The sequence below is a fragment of the Temnothorax longispinosus genome, chromosome 2, assembly GCF_030848805.1.
Source record: "Temnothorax longispinosus isolate EJ_2023e chromosome 2, Tlon_JGU_v1, whole genome shotgun sequence".
Classification (NCBI taxonomy): domain Eukaryota; kingdom Metazoa; phylum Arthropoda; class Insecta; order Hymenoptera; family Formicidae; genus Temnothorax; species Temnothorax longispinosus.
Genome location: NC_092359.1, coordinates 8,531,942 through 8,548,745, shown reverse-complemented (window position 1 = coordinate 8,548,745; position 16,804 = coordinate 8,531,942). Strand labels below are relative to the sequence as shown.

Below are 16,804 nucleotides of genomic sequence, written 5' to 3'. Positions count from 1 at the left end.
GTACTCGAGTTTGTATTATTTCACTGAAAGGGCCGCATTTCGAGCTGTTAATGATTTACGTTTCGTACGGAGAAATTGCAAGAACTTTACGGTCTGCGTGCGATGTAAGACGTTAAGGATTCCCGATACCTACGTCGGCCATTTCGAATTGCAGAAGCAAAAGGGATAGTAAACAAGAAATTTGCTTGTAACTTTGCATTCCGATATACGTCCAGAACTTTCCATTTAACTTCTGAAAATACGTATAAATATATAATTGAATCAGAATATCAAAGTTACAATGGGGGATAGGATGCAATCGAATCACTTTGAAAAGAAGCAGATTACTTCAAAAACAGCTTTCTACAGAAATACAAAAACATTCGAGTAATATTACTATTAAAAAAGTAATACTACTGAAACAATATTCTATTATCCATAACTCACTCTATTATTGTTTCTATAAAATTTGTTGAAATATGTGTCTGCATGAAAAGAAATATAATGTAAAACACGACTCTTGATCTTGATACTCTGCGATCAAAATATATTTTTTAAAATAAATAATTCATTTCTGTGTTGATGCTATTTTTTTTGCTCCTACAAGAAACAGGAGAGAACTACTTTTATATATGCGGAAAGTAGAAGAGAGTGGGTAGTAACTCTGAATAATTCAACCAACTACGTTAAGCGCGAGGAGAAATCAGGTATCCCGGACGCACAGGTATTTTCGCCTCCCTCTTTTAAAATCACGGACCTATTAAGCGTATATACGGTCCATCTTTAGAAACGCGGTGAGAAGGAACACCTATATACGTACGCACCGCGAGAGAGCGTAGCAAAAGAAATACGCGTCGCCAAAGCGGTCCTTCTAGCGGAAGATCCCTAAGTCTTTTAAATCCGGGCGCGTCCCGGTACGCTCGAGATACAATATATCTTTGCGCCGATGCCCGGTGGTTCATTATACAAGGCCGTCTCGCCGAAGTTAAAAAACTAAAACTTCGGCGCGAGTTGGAGTTTTCACTCCGTAAAGATTTACGCCTCTCGTCTGTAATTTAATACGGGATACTTTCTCGGGTTCCTTTCGAGGAGTCCCGCCTCTCCTCGGCGTCTCTCCCGGTTTCCCCGGGAAACGTGAGTGGACTTTGTATCTCGGTTTACCGAGCGTATCGGGAGCCGTACCGGCAGGGAAGTGGCGCGCAGAAAGAAAAAAGAGAGAAAAAATGAAGAAAAAGAGAGAGACGGAGGGGGAAAAAAAAGAACAAGGAGGTGAAACGCGCGAGAAGAAAGAAACGGACGAAGAGGACGAGGGGAAAATATGGATATTTCAGTATCGTTATTCATCGTGCTCGGATATCTAATTACAATGACGGGTGGGGAAAGGACACCCCCGGCCCTATCTGTGCTCGCTTGTGCGAAAAATTCGCAGGACGAGGACGTGGATCGTCGACACGGTGGCGCGGCGGCTTCCCGAGTATTCTTCGCGGGGGATCGAGCGACGTAATGATTTATCACCGGCTCCCCGTACGTGCGGCCCGGCGGAATTATTCTTTTTCCGAAACGTGGACCGACGATACTTTTACATCCTCATCGATCTCCAACTGTCGAACTGGCATTAGTTGTCGCTAAAGTAGCTGCCGGTGTCTTTCGAGGAGGCGGTGCGGGGATTGCGCGCGGCGAGAGCAGATCTGAATCTAATTCAAACAGAGCGTCTTGGAGATAAGTTAGACTGCTCGTGAGCTACGAGCGCTGTTTATGTACTGGCGATGTAGATAATGTAAAAAAGCGCAACTATATTTTCTGATATCAAATTCGACGAATATAAATTGATGATTGGCTTGAACGTATCAGGCGTTGCTGGAAGAGCGATATATTTAAAGCAAGTCTGCGAAAATGTGACACGATTTTAAAAAATGTTTTAAAATTTCTCGACATTTTTCAACGTTTTGCATCTTTTATCTCTCTTTGTAATTTAACTTTCACGCTTATTTAATTGCACAACAACTTCTTAATTAGGCAAATTTTATTTCTTCATTTTGTTCAAAAGTACTTTTAGTTTTTACAGTCAAAGTATTTTCAGTTCCACTGCAGTGAATGTATAATTGTTAGAATTGTTTGTATATTATTTCTCACAATTCTAATACTTAATAATCATTATAAATATCATTAATTACGAGACCCTGAAGAAAGAATGGAATCAGGTTATTCCTTCTTTTTTTTCATCGAGTCGCGAAAGTCACAGCCAAGCGCATTATCGCTAACGTATATTTAAAATCTGCTCGACTGACTGATCGTCGATAGACTGACGTCCTATCTGCCGGCATTATGGTAATTGACGATTCAAATTCCGCACGAAATTCTACGAAGACTTCGTTATCGCGGTAAAACCGCAAGAGCGCGAGAGCATACAAAACTCATGGATTATTCCAAATAATTCAACCGTAGAAAAATTCAGTGTTCCGTGACAGCGAAATTTCTCTTCCTCTCCTCTCTCCTCCCCTCCTCTCCCCCTTCTCTCTTTCTGTCTCTCTCTCTCGTGGTAAAAATCTAGAAAACTTCGACGAGCCAATTATTTATCAAAACGATGAATTATTTTTCGTCGCGTTTCCAGGCTCTGTCAATCGCCACATTGCATCATGGGGATCTGTTCGCCAATATTTTATTTATATTTCACCCGTAACCCAATTGTCTTTCAACGTCAATCGCGATTCGGTCAATTGTTCTCAACGAATCGCTCGTGCAAATGCGAGCGTGGGCGGAACGCGCGCGCGGCGCGCGGCGCAACGCGTCTGCAACAATGACGCGTAATAACCGCGGCGTTTTTTTAATTAGCATCGCGGCAACGCGGTTTATCTCGTGGCGCGCGAGCGCTTACCCAAAACACACGAGAGAGCGCTCTGTTAAAATTACGTCGACCTCGTTTTCACGCGGCGGGCACACCGGCGCGCCAGTAAAATTGAGATCGCGTCCTCTTCCTCTTGTGCGTTTTTCCCTATTTTTAGATAAATCTCATTTGCATAATAGCGCAGCACGGAGGACCGCGCGACGCGTTCTCGCCTACGGCGTGCGAATGGCTCAGGAACGGCCGGACGAATTGCTCTCGTTTACAATGAACGAAAAAAATTATCGTAGAAGTAGCTGCCATGCATTTGCATTTTATACAAAATTTGAATAATATGCTTACATGTGCATTTACGTTGTATTGAGTTTCGAAATTGATATTTGAAAATTTTCGGAAGAATTACGAACTGACTGATGTTTTTGATGCTCGTGTTATCTGTCAATAACCTCACAAAAGTGACCATAAAAATCGTCTCTTTTTTTTAAATAACAATAACATAGACGTATTGAAATATGTCGCAACCTCTTTCTCTCTCTTTTTTCATTTTTGCCTTAATTTTTATCTTCTTGCAAATATAAAAATAATTTAGTAGACTAAAAAACCAGAGAAATTTCCAATAAAATTATCTTATAACAAAACTAATGTAACCAATTATAACACGAAGATGTACCTTGAGTTTTAACCGTGACGTTATCGCAAATATCGGATCGCGCGACGAAGATACGAAATATACGTCGTATTGCAACCTGAGTGCGCGTCCAAGTTGCGATGTGTATGTACACAGCATACACAGCACAGCTCGTTCGCGCGCGAACGACGCGCAAAACCGTCTCAATCGCCTTATCTGCCCGAGATGATTCGATTCGAGTCGGCTGTCAGCCATGACAATCGTACCCATTCGAGCGGTCGATTACGCGCGCCGTAATAGACTGCCATTCGCCTACGAGAATCCGTTGTGTAGCGGACAGGTTCGACGAGACCGTTGCGGATGTAGGCGAGAAGGTTCTACACCGCGCGGTCCACGCTTCGCTTCGATCGGGATTCCGGATTTGCGGGCACGAAACACGTGTATAACGAATGTGTATCGTCCGTTTACGGATGTTGAGGCTTTGTCGCCGCTCAAGTCCTTGGGTAAGAGTGGTGGATTGAGATAAAGGAGGGATACACAGGTGGTCCGGTTTTCAAAATCCTTTAATTATTTTGCGAAATCTACCGTGTGACACGCCGAAGTACGAGTACAGCGGCCGCGCGGCGTGAAGAGCGTTGATTTATTTATGACGTGTAAATGAACGGAGGAGTATCTTTGTTACCGCCGCGCCGTAACTCTGTTATACCGTTTCCGTTAATGTCAGGGATGACAAACGAGAGTAATTGACCGCGCTGCGTTTCGCCGTCATCATTACGTCAGTTTGTATATGTTAATCCCGAGATCCCCCGTTTGCAATATGCGGTTATACGTTGAAAACGTCTATAGGAAGGCTAATCAAAGTGACGACGTAGACGTGAACGCTGATTAACGATTTTCACGGTGACGGCTATTAGCGATAGTATTGCGGGGTCTTTAATCTAAATTTATTCGCTAAATATTTTCCTTGCGCGCGATTAAAGATTGCGCGATACTAAACGAACGGCTTAACCCACGATGATTTATTATCCCAGATCGCGATACGGCGTATTTTGCTCCTTCTTCTGGCTATACGTCGGCCGCGCGCGCCCCCACGTAAAATGTAAATCCCCAAAGGAAGCTAATCAAATCGTTACGCTTTACGACTCTGCGAATCACCGATCGTAAAGAAACTGCTGCCGTCATTCTCGCTTTGACCCTCTAACTGTGCGAGTAGGTACTCTTTCAATGTTTAAAAACAAATCTTGGAGATTCGATCATGCGACCCTCCCTCCCCCGTGTCCCATCCGTAAAATCAATAGAACGCGCAAATTTCTGTCAATTTTTCGCTCGTAAAGTGTAACAGACAGAAATCAAACGGTTACTGGCAAAACTTCCCCTGCAGTCTTCCCGTCTGTTTTAAAGGCTAAAGTAAGAGCAAACAATACGGCTGTTCTACGTAATCCCCGCTCCTTTCGATGCTCGTCAACTCTTTCAGAGATCGTTGCTCGTAAATTAGATTATGCGCGTTTTTTCGTGAGACTTGCACGTTCGAGACGATCGATCCGGGGGTTCATTCGCGGAACTAGTTTATCTATTTACGAAGCGATTTACTCATTTACCGCCATTTACCACCGTTCAATGAAATAACTCTTTCTCTATTGTGCCGACGTTCGTCCGAGATACGATCACAATGTGTAAAAATCAAATTACTACACTTTTTCCTGGCAGTAAACCGATAGAGGGGTCTAACTGTTACATGTTCGACGAAATACCGTATATATTCGACGAAATACCGTTAAACAAATTCCATATGTTACCTCCAGAGAATAGCCGTCGGCTTTTCGTTTAAGTGAATCGCTTAAACAGAAACAAATTAAACAAATTAAATATATAGGATTATTTTAGATATTTAAATATTCCTTGTTTGTATCCTTTATTTAAATTCACTGTAATTATCTGTTGTATTTTTAGAAGATGCTTTTACTGTATGTCAACAACGACAATACCTATAATTAGCCAAGAGTAGGCTACACGGGATTAATTAACTGTGTAAACAAGTGTACGTAAATGGAATTTCGAAAAAAAATTTTTTATCAAAATTATTTTTTTCGGAACGATAAATTTCGGTCGGCAGAGTTTTCTCGTTAGAATAGCGCGAATATTGAGTTTCCAAAATCCGCTCGGGCTCTCCTGTGGCACTCTGTATAAAGGCGAAAAATGGCTGTCAAGGGTGCAGTGAGCGCGCTTAAACGTCGCGCTTGCATGGCGAACTCTTCCGCGTAAGAACTTATGGCGCTTGTATAGCTTTACTTTTTTGAGCCGACGACGTCGTAAATGGAAGCGTATACACGAAATACTTGTAATTACTTGCAAGAATGTGTACGACGTGCGGGGGTCTCGCGTGCAATATAAGTGGTATTACCATGCTCTGTTTAGTCAGGCGTTACACGCGAAAGAGGATACAAAGCGACGTGGAAACCTGGGTTCGTCCGCTCCATCGGCGACGCAGTTAAAAACTTTATCGGCCTGTCGGTTTCACCTACGATCCGCATTAATTTGCACTGATTTCGCTTCACTCGCAGCTTTCGACAAACCGAAATTTGCATTAGCCCGGTACCAAAGCGACGAATAGTGTCGCTCAGCGCGCGTTCTCGTAATTGGCCGAATTGCCCTTTAGAAATAGCGCGATTCGCGTGTGGCTCACTGCTCCGCGACGCGAAATCGATTTGACAAATTCACTCTCCCCTTCTCCCCCCCTCCTCCCCCCCCTCTCCACCCCTCTGCAGGATTATACTCGTCGGATTGCCGTTAAACCTACTGCCCCCGCGGATTTGAAAAACAGTGCTCGGAAACGACGACGACGCGGCCACGTCGCCCCGAGCGGAGCGGAGAACGAGCGTAAACCCGTCGCCCGGAGAAATCTGTCGCGATTTACGTTATGTCGCCTCGAAACGCGTCGCTCGGTTCCAGCGGGACGTGACGTCGGGATTAATTCTCAATCTTTTCCTCGGAGGCTGCGCGGTGTATGGAAATAATCAGGGTTGAGTACTTCCACGTATGCAGCGCGTTACGTAAATGGAAATTACACGTAACGCTCTATACCGTGGAGCGCGTTAAGAATATACGAAAAATTGTGCTGATGTTCTCCGTACTTCTGTTAAATTTGCTTTATTTTTAATTTTAATTTTAATTTTAATTTTTAATTTTACTTTTTTCTATCTTTGTGTCTAGTACAATGTTTGTTTTAGAGTTTTGATGTTACGCACACACAATGGTTACAAAGATATAACTTTTGATAATATTACGTGCACAATGGTTTACGAAGGATATAACTGTAGGATGTGAAATAGAGTAGGACTTTGAGAACGAAATTTACACTTGAGTTATCAGTGCGTAGAACAAATCGTATCCATTCCGACGTATTTAATAAACGTTCTCGTGTGCGGCGTTAACTGAACGTTATTTTAAAAGCGCTGCGTGGCTACGCGAACGCAAATTTCTTTCTCTTTTTTACGAGTGGATAAATTCGACCTTTCCATTAGAAAAAACGCGAACAAACTGTGCGCCGCGCCGCGCCGTGCCGTTGAGATCTTTCGCGGGTCAGTAGTGGCATGGGGAAAAAAAGGGTGCTGTAACAATACGAGATAAACGTCATCGGTTTTGTACGCCTCTCGCGTCTCTCGATCCGTATTAATTTACATTACAAATGTGCCGTCGGATTCTGACGAATCAAATTCTGCATTACTTGCGTCGCGCTCCGGTGTGAGTTAATGGATATAGAATGGGCATTCGATTCTGCAAGTTGCGCGACTATACCATTCAGCCGTGGAGTCTGCTTCTTGATTGGGCACCACTCGAAATGGGACAAATCGATCTAAGTTTCGCTTCCTACATAATGGTGTACATCAATGATATCATATCTATTCCGCGCAAAAGTCATAATTTGATGACGCCCAAAATAATCAATAGTACACTGTTAAATATGAAAAGATGAAATTTAAACCACCTTGAGTTAACGTTTTGTTATTTTTAACTGCCATATGTGTCGAAATTTATTATTTTACCATAAACAGTATTATTTTAACTCCATTGGTTTAGTTAAATTAATATACTGTTTTAGTCGAATTAAGATATATTGAGTAGGAGCAGTGGCGACCTATGGGAATAATTAACAGTCACTCAAATTGAGTATAATTTGACACTACGAATTTTACAGTGTATCTGTGCAAGACAAAAATAATAATTTCTGTAAACGCCTAGCAATAAAAAAATAACTGTTACATGTTTAACTATTACATTTCTGTTTAAACTTTCTGTTTCTTAAATCATTACATTATTTGTTAAATATCTTATAAAAATGTACATATTAATTTTTTACTCCTAACGCATTTTTATTTCTTGTATTGTGCATTATATTGCACGATAACAGTCTTTAAAAGTAATATATATTTTAACGTTATCTTTATTATTATTTTTCCTCTCACATCGATGTATCTTTTTGATATGCGTTTTAATTGCTCATTAATAATTAATTAAAATCGATTAGCAGGTGTGTACATATTTGTGTTAAGTATAAGGAGAAACTTAATCATGTAAATCTGAAGGTTTTTCGACTGAAACTATTTCGAACACGTTAACGCAACTTCATTAATAAGACACATCCGACGTGTAAGCTAACTATTGCCTGATGGCGCTACGCGTAAGATCGACGAACGTTAAACTGCCTGCCCTGTACACCTAACTAGTTACTTCCAGGTTGAAGTTAACTATCAGACTAGCATAAGATCAGGAACTTGTAGCAGCAACGCCGGTAACGTTGCTTCCGCTCGTCAGATTATTCGATTGTGCGCATATCGAGAGCGACGAGCCGTTCTCCATTAGGGCGAATTCACGCGCGAGAAGTCGCTAGTTTTAGCACAGCTTGATTTATTATAAGTTCTATAACGTAATACAGCGACAACAATGTCTGTAATACGTCAAATTAAGTCGTAAATGGATCTTCCAAATTTATCCCTAAAACAAACGGGCGAAATTTAATCTAACGCATTTACGTTCTGAACGCTTATGAATCCGTACTCCTAAATTGTTGTACGCGCGAACTGCACTTCATAAATGAGACTGCGCTAGTTTCCAAACTTTCGTAATATATACGTCAGTGAAAACAGATTTTGATGTAACAGGCCAGTGTAATTCTAAGAAGAAAGAAAGAAGGAAATGGAATTTATTAACATTTCGTGCATGTCATCGGCAGACGGCTCATTTTAAAAATTTGTTATTGCTCATTTTATGATTTTTAAAATTACGATAATAGCTTCTATACAAAATTTGAATTACTTTTTTGTCAGCATTTACTAACAAAATTTTGTTGGCAACATTAATACGAAAATTTGAAAATTAATTTAATTAGTTTAAAATTAGTTTAAAATTAGAATTGTCTCACTTATAAAGATAATTACAATTTGTAACTTTCAATTTGTACAGTAATTTTCAAACGCGGAATTTATCAATGCGTAAAGTTAATGCTTATTAAAAATTACTCAACAGTATGTACGCGTTTAAAATTAGCAAATTAAAAGGACTAAGTGATTGTTATGGTACATGATCATTTAATTAACTGCTATAATTTTACATTTTACATAAATGATAATCACCTCTTCATGCATTTTAAATTACGTTGAAAGTATTTCAATCTCGCGCATATATAGAGACCCCAAATACACGCGTTAGATCTGGACGGCCGCAGCCCGAAGCATTTCGGAAGCAGACGATCGATCTCGCGTCACTGTTACCAGAATCGCTCGTTTCCTTGTACATCCTGTTCCCGAAAGACACATCTCGCGAATATACCTCGTTCTTATGCGCGGTGCACGATACGAGATAAATTCTTTCTGATCTGAGAGATGTTGATCCCGAGAAAAAGGAAAACAATCGAAACGAATTGTCGGGTTACGTTGCGCGCGTACACAAAGTTATGCGCCAGACGATGTTATAGAAAAATTATTCATAAACGCTTGCAATTCTGTTCAAGATCGAAAACAGAACATGCACGTGAATTTTTATTATACTGTCAAAAAAAGAATATAAAAAATACTTTCTTCTTATCTTTCTTCCTAGCTTTTTTTTAGATATAATTTTAGAGAATTTTTAAGTGGCGATGCGCCGAAATTGGAAGACTCTCGATGAGAAGCGACGACAGGTCTCGGCGGAGATATCTAAAGCCGCTTAGAGGATTTTAAAGTTTAGCTCTTTAGAACGGCGATGATCGACGATGCGCGTGATCGTCCGGTTGAGGTGAATTCGATCGATCGGAAACGTGCGCGCCGATCCTCGTTTGCCGGACCGACCGAAAAGCGTATTAGACGGCACTTTCCAGGAGTGCTTACTAACGACCGCACATATTTGTCGGATTTCGCTGTTTGATGAATGGAAACTGTGCTCTCTATCTAAACCGGAGTTAAATGCGCACGTTGGGCTCGCGTTCCCCGAACAACCCCGAGCCGCGCACGTTGCGTTTATTATCGCGATCGAGAGCGGAGTTCGCGAAGACGGTCCCGAGTGAATTACGTTTCGAACTAATCGTGGACGTGCATAGAGATAACAACGATTATTTTTAATCCGGCTGATATTGGAGAAAGCCGGCTGTCCCGGCTTGACAAAGGGAACTGAGAAAGACTGAATTGACTACCGTATTAGTAATTAATAGCGACGCTATTTGATGTCTGTTCTATTTTATGTCTGTCGGTTTATGGTAATAGACTCGAATTAATAGATGTAATAGATGATGCCCATAATAGAATACAGTATTAATTTCACGATAATGAATTGCGGATGTAATATTATGCACGAATGGATCTAATTGGATTATGTATTTAGGAAAAATAAACACGCATACATAATGGACGTTAAGCGGCGCGTTTTGCCCGCAGCTAAAATTGACTATGATGAGTATATAACTTAAGTTAATAATACCTTGTGTGTGTATGAATGGCATTCTCTTTCTCGAAATACGCTTACCTCAAGATGTAATTCGGCATTATGCTGTGAATTTCTTGCCTTTATTCAACGAAAGATTTCTCATGTTCAATTAAGTTTCAGAGAATTGATTAATAGTAGTTAATAAAAATATTTTCGCGAATCAGGAACACAAATGTGCGCGAAATAATGATTTTTAACGTAGCTGAAAATTTTTCGTCTAATATGTTCTTTTTAATAAAACAAAATATTTTGTTTAAAAACGGAGATTCGTATGGCTAATAGATAAGAAAACGTGCGTACTAGAACCTTCAAGTGAATTCGTAACGTTTCTCCCACGGCTTAGCAGAAACTGACAGAGAATTGACAGGCTACGTTAAAAGAGATACATCCGAGAACAAATTCCGAATTTATACCGATCAATGTTGGTTCCCTGCCAACGCCATCCGGTCCTGATCATGACTACAAGAGAGATATAAAATGATAAAGATATATTGTGCGCTCGTCGCTGTACTTTACCGCAGAAATGTTTTTGTTCACTCAAGAAAAATACACATAAGTTGTACGATCAAACTTTTCGTTTCCTACTTGATTTTTCACTTTATATTTAAAAAAAACATTTACTCCAGGTAATCAATATAACGAATTTGGGTATTTCGAACAAATTAGAAACAAATGTTTTATAAAAGTAGATAAGTTTATAAATTATAATATATAAGTTTTATAATTTGCATAATATATGATCGTTGAAAGAATCGTCGCGTGTACGAAGCACAAACAGTAAGATGAAGAGTTTTCTCTTGCACAAAAGTGACGGATTATGTTCTTTGATAAAAAATACACTTTAGCATTTACTGTCTTACGAACCATGGAAAGTCGGGCTCCTGCCATTAACAATGTTTTATTTGGTACGTCTACACTAACTCCGGACTCTAACGACTCTTATATATAAAACGAAACGAATTTAAGTACATCTTTCAAAAATAAACGACGGTAATGCGGCCACTACGTAGAAATTTTCAACGTCGCAAGAGCCCTCTTGACTCCACAGACACTTGTAAAAAACTCGGTCGTTATTTTCGATAAAAGTACAATTTTTGAAAATGTTGAGCGAAAAGTTTAGCAAAAAGTTCAATATGCAAGCACTCTATGAAATAATAATAAAATCCGTACATTTAATTTTCTGCATCAGTACCGTGAATTAAATATGGACAAATGCGCTTTTTTTACTTACGCTACGTTAAGAAATATTTAAAAACTTCTCTGTCAGATATTCGTGTAATTCTTTGTTTTTTTTTCACACGTTATCCTATTTCATTCGCCCGAGATAGGATAACGTTAAATCGCACTGATTAATACAGAATACCGCTGATGCATTATAAACCGTAACGCACGTTGCCGAAAGTTCGAAGTAGATTCGCTTTCAAACAACGGGCTTCTCCGACGCGACGTCGAGGCCGAAACCTTACGTGGGCGATGCCTGACAAATCTCCCCGGATTCCTTCAATCGTTCGCGACGGGGCGCACGTTTCCCCTGCGGCGAGAGAGGATCCGGAGAAGGAAACCGTCTCGTAACCCGAGTAGAGCCTGCACCCCGCCTCAGGCCGCGCCGAGCTCTCGAAGAAAGCTCAGGGCGATTACATCGAATTCTTTTCCCCGGAGCAGACCGCCCTATCGCTCGCCTTATCTCGTCGCACACCCTGCCCTCCCTGCACTGCCCCTCCCCCTCGTTCCAAGCCTTTTGCTTCCCTCGTTCCCCCCCTTCCGTCGACGAGGAGACACGCAGCCCAGTTTGAGTGTTTACTCGCGTGCTCGAGTTCTGTCAGTCTCACACGTCGCGTCCGCCAAACAAATCGATCCCTCCTCACCCAGTTCGCGTGCACGGGACTTTCGGACCGTGCACGACGGACGGGACACGACGCGTTAGGGCACGTTAGAGCGTCGCGACGCATCGGTTTGACCGATTTTCTCGTCGGCTCGCGAAAATCGCGTCGAACCATGGATGGTGTGCAGTCGCAGCGCGAATTGCAGCATACAGGACAAACGAGAGAAGTACGAGAGCTTCGAGTCAAATTTCAATCGCAATCCCGATGATATGTAGCATATATACACCTAGGTAGAAGTCCAACTTCATAATAGGCTCATGTGGAGAATCGAATTTCGAGTGTCGCGTTCAACACATGACAGGCAAATCTAAAAATTTATTTATATATATATATATATATATATATATATATATATATATATATATATATAGTTCGAATCGCGAGACCGCATATATTTTTGTCTTTCAACTCGTTTTATGAAAATTACAGTAATTTAAGGATACTTTTATATCCGTCATGATTTCGATGCAGAATGTTCGGAAACGATATAAGCGGATCTCGTTGGACCTTTAGCCGATCTGCGATAATTACATCAAAGCATGCGTCGGTTTCCACGTCGGGGGAGGGGAGATTCTGTCCCGAACCCTTTATGGGATTTGAATTCGATCGTGCATTTACGATCCCGGTTGTGTAATCCGCCGTTCTGCGCTCGGCCCTGGAAGGGGAGCGCGGAAGGGCAAACAAAGGCGACAGCACGTCGGCGAAGCACGCTCGCGCGCGCGGCCAGCTGCGCGTTTGGGGGATGAAAAGGGGGATGATGAGTCTCGCGTCGGTGGTCGGTGCGCCTTTGATCGGCGATGACCACCGCGTCGTACGTGTTACTTACATGTCCAATGATCGGCCACGTTGAACGCCTCACTTAGGTGTACCAAGGGGGTTGGCCTCGCGCGAGCCGAGCCGGTCGGGACGTGGGGACGCGCGACACGGACCACGCGTGTCACCCGGTTGCGACGAGCGCACCCGCACGCACGCACGCACGCACGCACGTACGTACGCACGCATTCACACGCACGCAGTTTCGTCGTCGCGCTGCCGTAGCGGATAGAGCGGAGTTACGCGGAGTTCGCGGGCTTCACTGCGCACACAATTTCCCGTCGCCGTCGTCGCTCCTCACGCCATACCGGGCGTACATCGTCGTCGTGGTCGTGGTCGTCATCGGCCCCGTCGGCTGCGTGGTCATCGTCGTCTCTCCTCTCGCGGGGCCGTTGCTCCAGCGGCGCGGCCGTCACAACACGGCTTCGGTCACCGGTATAAACGCGTGGAACGACGCGCGTGTCTCTCTCGCGCGGAGGGTTGTGCACGACCAGGGTCGGCGCGACCAAGTAACTCGACGACACGAGCGAACGAGCCCTTCCTGCTCGCCGCTGTCACCCGGACAACCGGAGTACCCCCTTTTTTCGGCCGGCCGGCTGGTTATCAAATCAGAAAAAAGGCGAAGGATGAGGAAGGGCGAGGGTGGAGGCTCGCGGAGGCTTGTTCGCGCTCTGCGAGAGCTTCGGGTGTGATTTTCGGGAGGAAAGCGACTACGTCGGCGAACGACGACGGGCGCCAGCCGTATTTTCTCCGTGTAGAGCCGTGCGCGACACGGATCTCGCAGACGTTGGCGAGCACTCTGCACGAGCTCTCTCGGCCGGGGATACACGAACGTACGAACGAACGAACGAACGCAGTAGTAGCGGACCGAACGGGGCGGCCAAAACGCATCGGAGAAGGAGTAGGAGAGGGTATATAGGAGTCGAATGCGGCGGCAGCGGTGGCGGCGGCGGCGATAGAGGAAGGAGGAGAAGGCGGAGAAGGTGGTGGGGTGGCGAACGAGGGATGGCGCGGGGCAGAGAGCGGCGTGGGGCTAGGGGTTGATGGCAAAACGGGGGTTGCTCGCCAAGCCCGGTGGTCCTCGCGCTCGCTCGCTCACTCAGCTGCTAGTAGTGCGAGTCGGCCGTCGCTGCGCCATCCGGCTCGCTTTCGCTCACCTCTACCACCTTTGCCGTCGTCGCTGCTTGCGCAGCACCCGCCGTTACCACTACCATCGTACCACTACCCCCCATCGCCACCGCCGCCGCCGCCGCCACCGCCGCCGTCGTCGCCGCCGTCGCGACCCGGCCAAACCCAGACCCGGCGCGGGGTAGATATCGCGGGCTCGCGACTCCGGGCTCCAGGCCGCCCCAGCTGCTCATGCCCCACCATCCGCGCGAACATCCCCTTCCGGCTCTCAGGGCCGTACGCGGACACGACGGCGCCTCGGCCGTACGCGGCTCTCGGGGTAAACGCGTGGATCGACGAATTGATTCGGTAATGAACGCGCGGACCGTTGCTCTGATGGGTGGGACGATGCTTGCGCCGCGAGCGAGAGCGCGGCGCGCCGACGACGAGATGGGTTTGAGAGACGCGGAAACGCCGCGCTTAATTACGGCCACATTCGCGACGGATCGCCACGGGAACGCCGACGTCCTTCGCCGGGCCCCCTCTCGCGCGGAGTCCTCGGTAGCCGCGAGAACTGGCGGTCGAGGATATTGACAAATCAAGGGGCGCCGGCCGAAGATCGAGACGCGCGTTTTACTCTCGAACCTTAGGACCTCGCATACCTTTTCGGACGTCTCTTAATCTCGGATACGATGATAAATGACACGATTGCTGAAAGGATTCGGGTGTAGGTTAATGCTCGGGAAGAGCGGGTTGTCCAGAAATCGAGCGTATTGACAAATTAAGGGTTGAAGTAAGACGTGTGGGAGAGAGATTACGCGTTAAGTAGTTTTTTCGGCCTTGTCCAAAAAGAATGACGATACGCTTTCTGAGGAAGACACGCGAGGGTCGGTCGCGTTTGGGAGAAGCGTGCTGCCGCGCTTTCGGGGAAAAGTATCGTATTAAACCGGATAGTATCGAGAGGTAAGGTAACTGGATAAGAACGGATAAAGTCGGGATAGAAATCCCATCGGAATATATTTGGATCCATGCGGATTTCGCCCGATACCATAAGTTCCTATATGGAATTTTTCGGCGACGCGGGGTAAGAGGGAGACGGGGTGAAACCCCAGGCTGAGAGCTCAGGCGAGGCCGACAACGCCGATGAACTCCGCGGAGACCCGCGCGCGGCGAAGAGGCTCGCGAAGATATTTTTATGAAAAATTCAGCTCGCACGTTTGTGGCGCGGAATTTTTTAACGAGCAACGTGGCAAAAAGTTTGCCCACGAATTGAAAATTCCCGACTACATTAGCAAACTTTCGTGTTCGGGGATGCACGCGCGCGCGCGGGCGCGCGGGCGCCCGGTTATTATACGCTAAGAGAACATTGTGCTCGCGCGAACAGTCAAGAACGTTTTAGGAAAAAAGGGGGGCAGGGAAGAGAGGGAGGAAAGAACGTCGGAGACATTACTTGACCCAGTTTCTTGCCTCTTCCTCTAGTAGTTATATCGCGCTTGTTTCGCGCTTCTGTGTAAACGATCCTCTCTTAAAACGGTCTGGCAATCAAATACGTATAAATGGACCGTCTCTGTGTTTCTAGAGGTTTTTACGAGAGGCGCATTCGCGTGTAAAAGGAGTGGTCGCTCGATTATGCGATTGAGAGAAAAAGGGAATTGTAGTGCAAATCGAACGGGTTTCCTCCGACGTTCACGGCTGTTGCACGTATGTGCTTACGTAATCGCTGTCGTACGATATTTTTTTTCCACGTGGCCATTAACTTTCAATTTATTCAAGAGAGAGAGAGAGAGAGAGAGAAAGAGAGAGAGAGTCAATAATAATTATCCACGTAAAACGACCCCCGGTGAAAGATCGTTTATCCGAGCAAGGGTTATCGATTTACAGCGAGAATTCGCCACTTAAATTAATCAGGTATAACAAGTCACAAAGGATAGACTTATTCTCGGATATTGAATAATTAGTGCGTGGCGTGGAAACGTTCCTTACACTTGGGCCGCATGTACGGGGATCTTGCGGAATTAACAAAGAACGGGCTTTAAGGGGGAAACGATACCCCCCAGAGATAGAATCCGATATTGTTTCATTTTGCAACGCTTGGATACCGCTCGATTCTCTCTGCGGTACCGCCGAAAGAGCTACGCTCTTTGATGAGTGCGAGCAACATGAGCACGATCTGTCCAGAAAGGAAAAGAACGGAGCATTTTAACTAATAAAACTTTAATTTATAAACTGATGATAAACTATCGAGTTGCAAGGATTGTTTTCTACGATTCGATCTATTTTAGCGCGTAACCGAGCGCGCTAAATATTCCGTTTGAATAAATAATCGCATCTCTCTCTCTCTCTCTCGAGGATCGATTTGCGCCGACAACGTGGCGCCTGCAGAAAAGACGAAGCGCCTTACTGCAAATCTAAAAAAGGAAAAGATAAGATTGCGCATCGAGAGTCAATAATTCGAATTTGTTTCGTGCACGACAGATATTATATTTGCAACAGCGACATTTTACTTATTTCATTCGCTACGCTGTTCGCCAAGTATGCCCAAGATAGATTTTTTTAGTAATGTAAATTATTGATGGGATCATTTGAGTTTCGGTCATA

The 16,804-nt window shown here is 44.4% G+C and overlaps 1 protein-coding gene across 1 annotated transcript in view; it reads right to left on the bottom strand.

The window, feature by feature from the left end:
• The window catches only part of LOC139808883 (uncharacterized), a 57,722-nt gene extending 43,395 nt beyond the window's left edge, over positions 1–14,327 (bottom strand). The window contains exon 1 of the mRNA XM_071771376.1: positions 13,113–14,327. The gene's annotated coding sequence lies outside the window, so the exon portion shown is untranslated. The remainder of the gene's footprint in view (positions 1–13,112) is intronic.
• Positions 14,328–16,804: the final 2,477 nt, after the last annotated feature.